Raw genomic sequence first — 13,899 nt, forward strand, 5'->3', positions numbered from 1 at the left:
CTAACACCTCCCACCACCAGTGAGAAAACCTAGCTCCTACCATCCCTTATTGATTTACTTAAATGGCCAGTTCCAATATACATGTACAGTGGTTTCAGAAATTATTAACACGGTCTTCCAAGGGAAACAACTTTATCAACTAGAGTAAAATGTTTATGTAGAGATCTTTCTGTCTTTAGTCTTACAGTCTTGATTCATTGTTAAAGTTACTTAGGTCAGTGCTTTTTTCCCACATCCCCTTCAATGAGGCTATTTCATATATTTATAATAAAATTAGATTATTTTGTCAGAGTCTTCATTCCATGCTGGAATTCCCTGACCTCCCAGTTGATTTTTTTTTTAAATTTTACATATGTTAAAGTTCACTTCATGCTGTAAAGTTCTATGCGTTTTGACAAATGCCTAGTGTTGTATATTACCATACCATACAGAATAATTTCACAGTTCTTCCAAAAAAGAAACAATCCCTGGTTTTCTTATTCAACACTACATCTGCCACCGAACTCCTCAGCAACCACTGATCTGTTTACTGTCTACAAAGTCTTAATTTTTCCAACGTATCATGTAAATTGAATCATACACTCTGTAGCCTTTTCAGACTGTCTTCTTTCACTTGGCAACATGCATTTAATATTCATCCATACTGTTGCATGACTTGATAGCTCATGCTCTTTATCATAATCATATAGCATTTCTCTGTATAATTGTGTCACAGGTTATTTATACATTCACCTATTGAAACAAACTTCATTGTTTTTGGCAATTAAGAATGAAACTGCTCTTTACCTTTGTGTTCGAGATTTTGTGTGGACATACATTTTCCTGTCAGTTGAGTAAATACCTAGAAGCATGATTGCTGGATCATAACATAATATTGCAGTTAGCCTTGTAAGAAATGTCCAACCATCTGCCAAGGTGGTATACCATTTTTCATCCCCTCCAGCATAAAAGGAGCTGCTGTCCTCAACACCATCAGCAATCACACTATCAGATTTTAGATTTTAGACATTCTATTAGAGTTATAGTCATATCACATTGTTGTTTTAATTTCCATACCCTAGTGACAAATTACAATGAGCATGTTGTTATATGCTTATTTGTCATCTGTATACTTTTCTTGATGAGGTGTCTGTTCACATCTTTTGTGCATGTTCTAATTTGTTTACAGTTGAACCTTGAACAACACAGGTTTGAACCTAACAGGTCCACTGATACATGGATTTTTTTCTGTAAATGTACTGTAAATGTATTTTTTCTCCTTGTGATAGTCTTAATAATATTTTCTTTTCTTCCGCTTACATTATTGTAAGACTAGATTACATAATGCATATTACATGCCAAATATGTGTTAATCAACAGTTTATGTTATCAGTAAGGTTCTTGGTCAACTTTAAGCTATTAGTAATTTGGATGGGATTATATGCTAATTTTCAGCTGCATGAAGTGCCAGCATCCCTGAACTTTGTGTTATTCAAGGGTCAAGTGTACTTTGTTTTTTTTATTGTTTTAAGAATTCTTTGTATATTTTCATTGTAAGTGCTTTCAGATGTGTATTTTTGCAAATATTTTTTCCCACTCTGTGGCCTAATTATTTATTCTCTTATCAGCAACTTTCACAGAGCAGAAGTTTTTAATTTTACAAAGTCCAACATGTTTTATTTTTCATGGATTGTGCTTTTGGTGTTGTAACTATAAACTCATTATCAAAACCTAAATAACATATATTTTTGTCCATGTTTTTTACTAGAAATCTTATAGTTTTGCATTTTGCACTTAGGTCTATCATCCATTTTTAGTTACATTTTGTGAAAGTTTATGTTTAGATTCAATTTTTCTCATATGAATTTCCAACATTCTAGAATCATTTGTTGAAAAGATGAAACTTTCTTCATTGAATTGTCTTTGTGCCTTTGCAAAAACAAACAAACAAACAAACGAACAAACAAAAACAAACAAACAAAAAAACCAAAAAACAGTTGACTATATTTGTCTGGGTCTATTTCTGGGCTCTCAATTCTGTTCCACAGATCTATGGGTTTATTCTTTTATCAATACCACACAATCTTGCTTACTGTTGCTATTCTAGTTTTCTATTTATCTTTGTGAGAGTTTTTTTGTGTTTGTGTCTTTCAAAGAATAGGTTCATTTTCTTCTTATTTATCAAATTTGTAAGTTGCGTTATTTCTTTATTATCGTTTTAATGTTCATGGACGCAGCAGTAATGACTCATCTTTCATTTCTGATATGTAATTTGTGTCCTCTTTATTTCTGGGTTAGCTTGGCTAGAGATTTATCGATGTTGATGATCTTTTCAAAGAACTAACTTTTGGTTTTGTTTATTTTTAACTATTGTTTTTCTGCTTTTCGCTTTCTTGTTTTCCACTCTCATTTTTATTTTTTTCTCATTTTAGTCTTAATTTTCTCTTTGTTTTCTATCTTTTTATGGTGCAAACTTAGGTTATTGATTATAGAACTTTCTATTTTCTAATATATGCACTCAGTGCTATAAATGTCTTATAAGAATGGTTTTTACTGCATTCCACACATTTTTGTCAGTCATTTCATTTTCATTTAATTCAAATTCTTTTTCAAATTTCTCTATAATTTTTTCTTTGACCTATAAGTTATTTGGAAATGTGTAATTGCCAAATGTTTAGAGATTTTCTAGCTATCCTTCCATTATAGATTTCTAGTTTAATTCTCTTTAGTCTGAGAACATACTTGAATTTCTATTCTTTTAAAGTTTTAAGAAGTGTTTTATGTCCCAAAATGTGGTCTTTCTTGGTGAATGTTCCATGACAACTTGATAAGGATTGGTATTCTGCTGTTGTTGGATGGAGTATTCTATAAATGTCAATTAGGTCAAGTTAACTGGTGGTTCAAGTTAACTGGTGGTTCAGATCACTGGTGTTAATTGCTTTTCACTCCACTGCGTCTATCAATTATTAACAGAGAGCTTCTGAGGGCTCTAACTATAATAGTGAATTTGTCATCTTTTCCATGCAATCCTATCAGTTTTTGTTTCATATAGGTTAATTATGTAAAAATATTATAAAGTTATAAAATATTAAAATTTATGAAAATATTTTTTAAAAATCTTGACCTATTAGCATCTCATAAACAGTGTGTAAGTTCTCTGCTACTATAGTTAGAAATAATCACTTTTAATTCATATTTTTTACTTTAAAATCTAGAAGAAAATATAATTTCTTAACGTTATCTTGTAGATAAATATAAGCCTGAAATACAGTTTATATGTTTTCTTTATTATAAGTCTCCACATCCCTAAATGCATTCAATATTCAGAATTTGTTGTTAGAAATGGCATATTACATAGCAAAAAGATCACATGACAGTAGGTATTTTGAACAGAAGTTCTGAGAGATCATAAAGCTATTTACAAAGTAATTGCTTTCAGGAGAAAAAAACAAATACATTATAGATATTGTGGAAGCACAGATTTATACCTTTTGTGTTGAGATATAATGATGGGGAATGTAAAGTGACATTCTTATGAGAAGTGAAGGACAATTAAAGTATTCACAGTATAGATGTAAATGTCAATCCGACATTTTCTTTTCCATTTCTTTATCTTTTTTAAGTTTGTGGAGATGCTTTTTTATTAAGCTGCTGTCTTTTTATCACCTGCATATGTGATAGTTCATCAGTCCAAATGCAAATTTATCTCATGGTCTGCTCCATGGTCTGAAAACGTGAACTTCAAATATCACTACTCCTCTAAAGAACAAGATAACAGGAAAATAGAATATCATCAGAAAGGATATTTTGAGAAAAAAACATCGTTTGCAACTTAGTATTTTAAAATGAAATGTCATCAGCGTTAAAATGAACTTTAACTTTCAAGGATGACTGATTTATAGTTTAAAAAAACTCAATAAAACTCATAGTGAATTGGTTGTTCACAGGTTTGCAAAACAAAATGTAAATATAAGCTATCTGACAAAATTATGAAAAATATGTTTTTTCTCCCCTAATTGAAATATATAGTTCTATAACCAGAATGTGATTCCTTGTATTAGTCTTTTTGAAATGTTTGTCCTGTTTTGCATCTTAATTACTTATACCTAAGGAAATAGGATTATACATACACACACACACACACACACACACACACACACACACACACACACACATATACAGCTGTGTTCTTGTCGATGTGTGGCAGGGTCTTGCTGAGTGGTATTCATTATTGTTATGTGTTTTTGTGTGCTGTTGTGAGAATGTCTGAGTTTGAATTAGAGCAATGAACAAACGTTAAAATTTTTGTTAAACTAAGCAACAGTGGAAGTGAAATCAGGGGCATGTTAGGCCAAGTTTATGCGGATAATGCCATGAAGAAAACGGCTGTGTACAAATGGATTAACCGTTTTTCTGAGGGAAGAGAACAGTCACTGATGAAGAGAGGTCAGGGTGGCCAGTAATGAGCAGAACTGATGGAAACATTGCAAAAATGTGTCGAATTATGCGTCAAAATGGTCAGCTGACTGTGAGAAGTACAGCAGACCAAGTAAACATCGATAGAGAAACAGGAAAATCTTCACTGAAAATCTTGGTATGAGAAAGTTGTGTGCAAAAATGGTCCCAAAGGAGCTCACTGATGAACAAAAGCAAAGCAGAGTCGAAGTCTGCCAAGATCTTTTGGAGAGGCAAGACGATGTTTTGGGCCATGTTATCACTGGTGATGAAACGTGTGTGTACCAATAGGACCCTGAAACAAAGCATCCAAGTGCATAATGGAAGTCAACAAATTCTTCACGACCAAAAATGTCCCGTCAGTCCAAATCAAGAGTCAAAACATTGACCTCATAAAATAAATTAGGGAGTACTGTCTCTTCTTCAATTTTTTGGAAGAGTTTGAGCAGGACTGGTATTAGATCCTCCTTTAAGGTTTGGTAGCATTCACTACTGAAGCCATCTGGTCCTGGACTTTTGCTTTTGGGAAGGTTTTGGATGACTGATTCAATTTCGTTAATAGTGATCAGTTTATTTAGATTTTCCAATTCTTCATGATTCAGCCTAGGAAGGCTATATGTTTCTAAGAACTTGTCCATTTATTCTAGGTTATTGAATTTGATGGCATATGTCCTTCATAGCATTCTTGGATGATCCTTTGTATTTCTGTAGTGTCCGTGATAACTTCACCTTTTTCATTTCTGATTTTATTAGTGTCTTTTCTCTTTTTATCTTAGTGAGTCTAGCCAAGGGTTGTCAATTTTGTTATATTTTCAAAGAACCACCTCTTTGTCACATTATTTTTTTCTATTGTCTTTTTGTTCTCTATTTCATTTAGTTCTGCCCTGTTTTTTATTATTTCCTTTCTTCTGCCGACCTTGGGTTTCATTTGTTCTTCTTTCTCTAGTTCTTTAAGATGTAACGTGAGGTTATTTATTTGGGATTTTTCTTATTTCTTGAGATAAGCCTATAATGATATAAATGTCCCTCTTAAAACTGCTTTGGCTGCATCCAAAAAATTTTGGTAGGTTGTATTTTCATTCTCATTTGTTTCTATGTATCTTTTGATCTCTCCTCTAATTTCTTCTTTGACCCGGTCGTTCTTTAAAAGTATGTTATTTAATCTCCATGTATTTGTGGTTTTTCCTGGTTTCTTTTCACAGTTGATATTGAATTTCAAAGCCTTGTGATCAGAAAATATGCCTGGTATGATTTCAATTTTCTTAAATTTGCTGAGGCTAGTTTTATGTCCCAATATATGTTCTATCCTTCAGAATGGTCCATGTATACTAGAAAAAAATGTATAGTCTAATGTTTTAGGATGAAGTGCTCTATAAATGTCAATTATGTCCATTTCATCTAATGTGTCATTTAGGGCTGCTGTACCATTATTTATTTTCTGTTTGGATGATGTATCCATACCTGTCAATGATGTATTTAGGTCCCCTAGTATAATTGTGTTTTGGTCAATTTCTCCCTTTAATTCTGTTAGTAGTTGCTTGGTATATTTCGGTGCTCCGTGATTGGGGGCATAAATATTGATGACTGTTGTGTCTTCTTGTTGTATAATCTGCTTTACCATTATGAAATGTCCATCTTTGTCTCTTGTTACCTTTTTCACCCTGAAGTCTCTTTCATCTGACATCAGTATGGCAACACCTGATTTTCTCTGGATACCATTTGCTTGGAGTATCACAAAAGACCCAGAATAGCCAAAACAATCTTAAGAAAAAGAACAATGCTGGAGGTGTCACACTCCTGACTTTAGCTTATACTACAGGGCAACAATAATCAAAACAGCATGGTATTGGCAGAAAAATAGACACATAGACCAATGGAATAGAATTGAGAACCCAGAAATAAAACCACATAAATATGGACAGATAATTTTTGACAAAGAAGCAAAAAACATACAATGGAGAAAAGACAGCCTCTTCGATAAATGGTGCTGGAAAAATTGGAAAGCCACGTGCCAAAGAATGAAACTGGACTGTCACCATGTACTGAAATAAATTCAAAATGGATCAAAGACTTAAGCATAAGACCTGAAATAATAAACTGCACAGAAGAAAATATAGGTACTAAACTTATGGATCTTGGGTTCAAAGAGCATTTTATGAATTTGACTCCAAAAGCAAGGGAAGTAAAAGCTAAAATAAACGAATGGGACTATATCAAACTTAAAAGCTTCTACACAGCAAAAGAAACCATCGACAAAATAAAGAGGCAACCAACTGAATGGGAGAAGATTTTTGCAAACAGTGCCTCCGATAAAGGGCTAATATCCAAAATATACAAGGAACTCATGAAACGCAACAACAAAAAAACAAACAAACAATTGAAAAATGCACAGACGACCTGAAGAGATATTTCTCCAAAGAGGACATACAAATGGCAAATAGACATATGAAAAAATGCTCAACATCACTAATCTTCAGAGAAATACAAATAAAAACCACAATGAGATATCACCTCACCCCAGTTAGAATGGCTATCATCAACAAGACAAATAGTAACAAGTGTTGGAGAGGCTGTGGAGAAAAAGGAACCCTCATTCAGTGTTGGTGGGAATGCAGACTGGTGCAGCCGTTATGGAAGGTAGTGTGGAGGTTCCTAAAAAATTACGAATAGAATCACCATATGACCCAGCAATCTCTCTCCTGGGCATCTACCCAAAAAATCTGAAAGCATTTATACATAAAGAAAAGTGTGCTCCAATGTTCATTGCAGCTTTATTTATGGTGGCCAAGACATGGAAACAACCAAAATGTCCTTTGATAGATGAATGGATAAAGCAGTTGTGGTATATATACACAATGGAATACTATTTGGCGGTAAGAAAAGATGAAATAGGAGCATTTGTGACAACATGGATGGATCTTGAGATTATAATGCTAAACAAAATAAGTCAGACTGAAAAAGCAGAGAACCATATGATTTCACTGATATGTGGTATATAAACCAAAAACAACAAAAGAAAAAGACAAACAAATGAGAAACAGAAACTCATAGACACAGACAATAGTTTGGAGGTTATCAGAGGGTAAGGGGGAGGGGAGTGGTAGATGAGGGTAAAGGGGATCAAATACATAGTGATGGAAGGAGAACTGACTCTGGGTGGTGAACATACAATGTGATTTATAGGTGATGTAATACAGAATTGTACACCTGAAATCTATGTAACTTTACTAACAATTGTCACCCCAATAAACTTTAATTTAAAAAAAAAAAGAGTCAAAACGATATTGCCTAACTTTTTTGATATCAGAGGGATTATTCATTATGAATTTGTACCAACTGGTCAAACAGTTAACTAAGTTTACTATTTGGAAGTGCTGAAAAGGCTGCATGAAAGAGTTAGACGGAAATGACCTGAGCTTTTCACCAACAGTTCGTGGCTCTTGCATCACGACAATGCACCAGCTCACACTGCACTGTCTGTGAGGGAGTTTTTAGCCAGTAAACAAATAACTGTATTGGAACACCCTCCCTACTCACCTGACTTGGCCCCCAATGACTTCTTTCTTTACCCAAAAATTATAAAGGAAATATTGAAAGGAAGGCATTTTGATGACATTCAGGACTTCAAAGGTAATATGACGACAGCTCTGATGGCCGTTCCAGAAAAATAGTTCCAAAATTGCTTTGAAGGATGGACTAGGCGCTGGTATTGGTGCATAGCTTCCCAAAGGGAGTACTTTGAACATGACCACAGAGATATTCAATAATGAGGTATGTGGCACTTTTTCTAGGACATGTTTGCAAATTTTCAGACATCGTATATATTTCCAACGCAACGTAAGATGCCCCACTACATCTTTTAACGTGTTAAGACTTTTTTTTAAAGTATGTGTTAAACAAAGACAAACAAGTAATTTGGAATTTGCATTTGACACTTCCAGGTAAAGCAAGTTGTTTACTGTGAATTCCCTCCCTGCAATTCATGCCATCTCAGTGAAAATTCCTCCTCTCAAATCACAGAAAGATCTGGAAGCAAAGGACTTTTAAGGAAATATAAAAGGTAATGAGCTTTATTGGTGTATCCTTGTCTTTTGTCTACTTTCTCCATTAGACACTTAGAGTTGGGACATCTCTCTTGGCAGCCCTAAGGGACATATCTACTTCATTGATTATAGGTTTATTTTTATTAATTTTCCACTTGGATAGATGATTAACCTTACTGTGTCACTTGGATCTGCCCTGAAACTCCACACCGTTATAACAGTTAAATTCATTTGTTAAATCAGAGAAATTATTGATTGAAAAATCTATGTTAAAATTTCCTTATGGCAAAAACAGCCTAATAGTTAATGATTTCTGTTGGTTCCATTATTTTACTGCTTGTATTTGTTTTCTCCTGTAAGTATCTAGGAGGAGACATCATGAAGTGGTAAGGGGCAGAGATTTGGCTATAAATCCCACTCTACCCACTATTCACTCAGAGAAATTAGATAAATTGTTTAAACATTTTATGCCTTAGTTCATTCATTTGTATAGTAGGGGCATCAATAATACTTCTTTTACAAGGTTATTGTGTGATTATACCAGAAAAATTTCAGTAGTTGTACTTAGCATATTAACCAGCTTATTGGCTCCTCAAAAAGTACTAATTTACAAGATTATGTTGTAAACATTAACTTCATATTTTTCAGTTATAAAGCTTCTCAGACCTCATTTGGAAGAACACTGAGCAGTAATCTCTGAGAAGGACCTAGTGATCCAAGAAGAGACATGCAGCTACTTGTCTCTTTCTGGAATCTCTGACATTTGGCACATGGTGGCAATGGTGGGAAGCATAAGGTCAAGGTTGAGGTGTGATCAAACAATACAGTGAATGCTTAAATTTAGAAAAAAGTTATTACAGCAAAAGACACAATACCACTGGTCCCCCTCACTTCGAACACACTTATTCCATTGTTCTTTTGATGTGATCATGAGAGGAGGCAAGCACAGTATTTACCTACTCTGCCATCTTGACTTGCATTTTCCTCACTTCTGACGTCTGATTATAACAGCGACATTTACAAAGAGAATCTGCCTCATTAACCACCTAAGTGCTTCATAACCCTGTGTACATCTTGTAGAAATTAGACAAGCTGGACTTTAAGACTGAAACATTCAGAGAACTTCACATATTTGACAAAAATCTATTGTCTATACTAGAGATAAAATAGCATTCTTGCAATAAATTTTTCTATAAATATTTGTGAAACTACAGTTACCCACATACCAAAACCAGAAAAAGATATTATAAGAAAATAAAACTACATCATGAAAAAAAATCCTAACAGAGTGTGTGTGTATATTGAATGAATGTATTTTACAAATGAGAAGGACATAAGTTTGGGGTGTGGGTAGAAAGACTGGAATGCTATATAGACTGAACGTTTGTGTTTCCCCTAAATTCATGTGTTAAAACCTAATCCCCAATATGCTGGTATTAGGAGGTGGGGACTTAGGCAGGTAATTAGGTCATAAGAATAGAGGCATCATTAATGGGCTTAATGCCCTTTTAAAAGAGACCGTAGAGAGCCTCCTACCCCTTTCTGCCATGTAAAGATACATTAAGAAGATGACAATCTATTAACTAGGAAACAGGCCCTTATTGGACATCCAATCTGCCAGGACCTTGGTCTTGGATTTCCCAAGAACTGAAAGAAATAAATTTTTGTTGCACATAAAACACTCAGTCTATGGTATTTTGTTGTAGCAACCAGAACAGACTAACATAGTCACTGTTCTCACTATTTTTTTATTTGCTTAGGAAAATATAGCAATTTTTCATAAACTATGTTATTTATATTAACATGTAATGATCTTATTACCATTATGTTTAGTGAATTAGTAGATAAATTTTAATAATTATATTCTTTGCCCTCCTGGGTCAGCAAATTCATGCCCAATATATTTGCTTTATTTACTTGTCTATCTCCAGCACCTAAAACAATGCCTAACATATAGTAAAACCTGAAGTTGCATTTTCTAATAAAGTCATTGAAAGTAGAATAACCCTTGTAGGACAGAACTAGTATTGTGCTTGGATAGCAAAACTTACTTCAAAGAAACAATAAAGTTTTAGGCAATGATTATAAGATAGGGGAAAATATATGATCAGACCAATCCAATACCAAACCACAGGTATTTAGCCAAGAACGAATCGATGCCTTGATCTACAGAAGAATAGCCAAATTTGAATATGCTAAACTTGAATATAACTCTAGTCTACATGAAGATTAATAAATAATGGAAATAGACCTGAAAAAATAAGACAAATTTGCCAAGTCAAATAAAAGTGACAAAATGAAGAAGAAAAACAAAACAAAAACAACTTGCAGTCTTGGCTTTGAGATTAAGAGATTCCTGGAAGCTGGGAGGAGTTTGATGAGACTGTTAAGAAAAGCCTAACTGTCTTTGAGGAGAGTTTTAATGGGAAAAAAAAAAAAAAAAACTCAAAGAGGCTGATGGTTAGATATTAAAGGAAAGCAAGAAAGTGTTATTAGTACCAGCAGAAAATGGCACCTTGTTATGTGGAGGTGGAGAGTTTGGCAACACTATTTCTGCAGTAAGGTAGAAAAAGGAAATCAGCTCAGTGATCTAGCTCAGAAGAATTCCCAGCAGAATATTGAAAGTGACATCTGGCTTCATCTTATTATCTATGATTAAAGTACAAGAGAGATGAAATAGATAATAAACTGTTAAATATAAGGAGATTGGGAGCTTCTGAGTTCAAAATTAAAACTGTTTCTCATTCTCAGTCATTCAATGTGACAATCAATCCTCAAATTAAACAAATGGTTTCAGAGCAAAGATCAAATCCAAAATTGGATCATAAAATTTTGTAATGCATCAGAAATCTCTAAAGCAATATATCATAGAAACTTTCAGGAAGTTTCAATATGCCTCTCTATTTAATAATGAAATTTTAAGAATCCTAAAATTGTTACTAACCAGCAATTTCACAGGAGGTATAAGATATCGAAGTGAGTTGCAGATGTGACTTTTTTCTTTGAGAGTCTTGAGAGAGGAATAACTATTTTACATATGGGAGGTATGTATATTTTGTAGTCAAAGAGCAGAGTGTGTATTTTCCAAAGGTGGACACAATATTTTCCATCCTATATGTTCTTATAATTTAACATTGTAACTACTGCCATCAAATAATGGTATCTATGCTACCACACCTTAAATTTGAGTGGAACACAATTATTACTCAACAGAATGTGACCCTATGTCACATCTTGTGCTAAGTCATAAAGATACCATGCACTTCTGACTTGCTCTCTTAAGATGCTTATTCTTGGATCTCAGAGGCTATTCTGTGAGGAAGCCTAAGAAAAGCCCAGAGGGAGAGGAATCAGAGCCTTTAGCCTACAGTCTTAGCTGGCTTCCTACTCAGTGATAGTTTCCCAGACACATGAGTAAGTCATCTAGAGAGTAGATTTCAGTCTCTAGTCAAGCCACATAGCCCGCTACTGATGCGTCATGGAGCATAAATAAGCCATGCCCTGCTATGCAAATATGCAGATTCATGAGCAAAATAAAGATTTTTGTTGTCCTAAGCCACTAAGTTTTGGGGTGGTTTGTTAGGCAGCATTGGATAATTTAAACAAATAAACATCTCCAAATCCTTTGTGAAACCAGGTAAGATTACACACACACACACACACACACACACACACACACACAGGAGGTTTGATGATTAAGTTTGTGAACTAATTCTAGAAAAAATGCTACATAACACATTGCTGAATATCATTATGGTGATTTTCAAAGTAGTCCCTTTGGGAAGCTATGCACTGACGCTAGGCCACCCTTCAAAGCAATTTTGGAACTCTTTTTCTGGAATGGCCATCAGAGCTGTCATCGTATTACCCTAGATGTCCTGAATGTCATCAAAATGTCTTCCTTTCCATATTTCCTTTCTCTTTGGGTAAAGAAAGAAGTCAGTGGGAGCCAGATCAGGTGAGTAGGAAGGGTGTTCCAATACAGTTATTTGTTTACTGGCTAAAAACTCCCTGACAGACAGTGCCGTGTGATCTGGTGCATTGTCGTGATGCAAGAGCCATGAATTGTTGGCAAAAAGTTCAGGTCATCTAACTTTTTCATGCAGCCTTTTCATCACTTCCAAATAGTAAACTTGGTTAACTGTTTGTCCAGTTGGCACAAATCCATAATGAATAATCCCTCTGATAGCAATAAAGGTTAGCAACATCATTGCAACAAGTTCTCGAACTTAATTGTCAGACCGTGTGTGTGTGTGTAAGTGTGTGTGTGTAAAATAAAAGCACTATTTTTGATTAACAGTACCCTCCTGGAATCAGCAACCCCTCCACCCCTTTAGTCCGCACGTTTTTCTTAAAGTAACCAGGAGATACTTTTTTGTATGTTTGCTTATTTTAGGATGTTTATTATTCTAGAAAAATACCTCCAGCAATTACTGTAGTCAGAGAAGAATTACCCAGACTTCCATTCTGTGTTGCTAATGGTTTCTTAAAAGGTATTATTGGAAAAACAAGCATCATGGATTCCTCATTGTTCAAGTTATAGTGGGGTAGTTGATCTACATGACTTTAGGAGAAATAGAATTTATATGCACTTGGGTCCTTTTAAGAAAGGCTTTTGTCAAGTCTTTGAGATCATATGTAGAATGAATTTAAACAAAATGACTGTGTACCTAGGAAGAAATTCCAGGTTGGGGACAAGAATCTTAATGTTGGAAATAGCTGGAGTCATTAGAATCCATTGTACTTGTCTGAATCAAATAAATATATAACATTTCTAGAACATGTTCCTGCTTAGGAGAGGCTTAAAGTTAAATGACATATCGTTGGCAATAAAATAGGCATAATTTGTTTTTACAGGCAAGAAGGAAAGAAACAGTATGACAATTTGAGTCTTGTCATACAGAAAACCTTATTTGGATTCATTCTAGCAAGTAAAAAATCATGTATTTAAAGTAAAATACAACCTGTTGTAGATGTTTGACATCTTATTAAATTTTCTTCAAAGTAAATGAAAAGACACTGGAGGAAAGAATGTCTTCCTTATTAGAGAACCATAGTACGGAAAGGTTATCATTTTCCTGTTGCAGATAAATCTATGTCACTCATCATATTAATTCAGTATCCCAATTGCTTTAAAGTTTATTTTGTGTATTAAATAGTATACCCTTACGATGCAGAAAATAGCAACATTGAACAGAGCTTTAAAGAAAATGACATTTTTAACCATTCAACAACCTTCAAACGCTTTTAATCATTCAACCAACAAATGGTATGAGAGGCTCTCTGTTAGATTAATAAAATAAACACAGTCCCAATCCTCATTAGATCTTACATTCTAATAGTCAGATAGTAATAAAATAACCACATAAAGAAAAACAATCACAGAAAAGCAAAATTATAAGTTTCCTAATAGGTTAAGGAA

This window comes from Rhinolophus ferrumequinum, chromosome 3 (assembly GCF_004115265.2).
Source record: "Rhinolophus ferrumequinum isolate MPI-CBG mRhiFer1 chromosome 3, mRhiFer1_v1.p, whole genome shotgun sequence".
NCBI lineage: Eukaryota > Metazoa > Chordata > Mammalia > Chiroptera > Rhinolophidae > Rhinolophus > Rhinolophus ferrumequinum.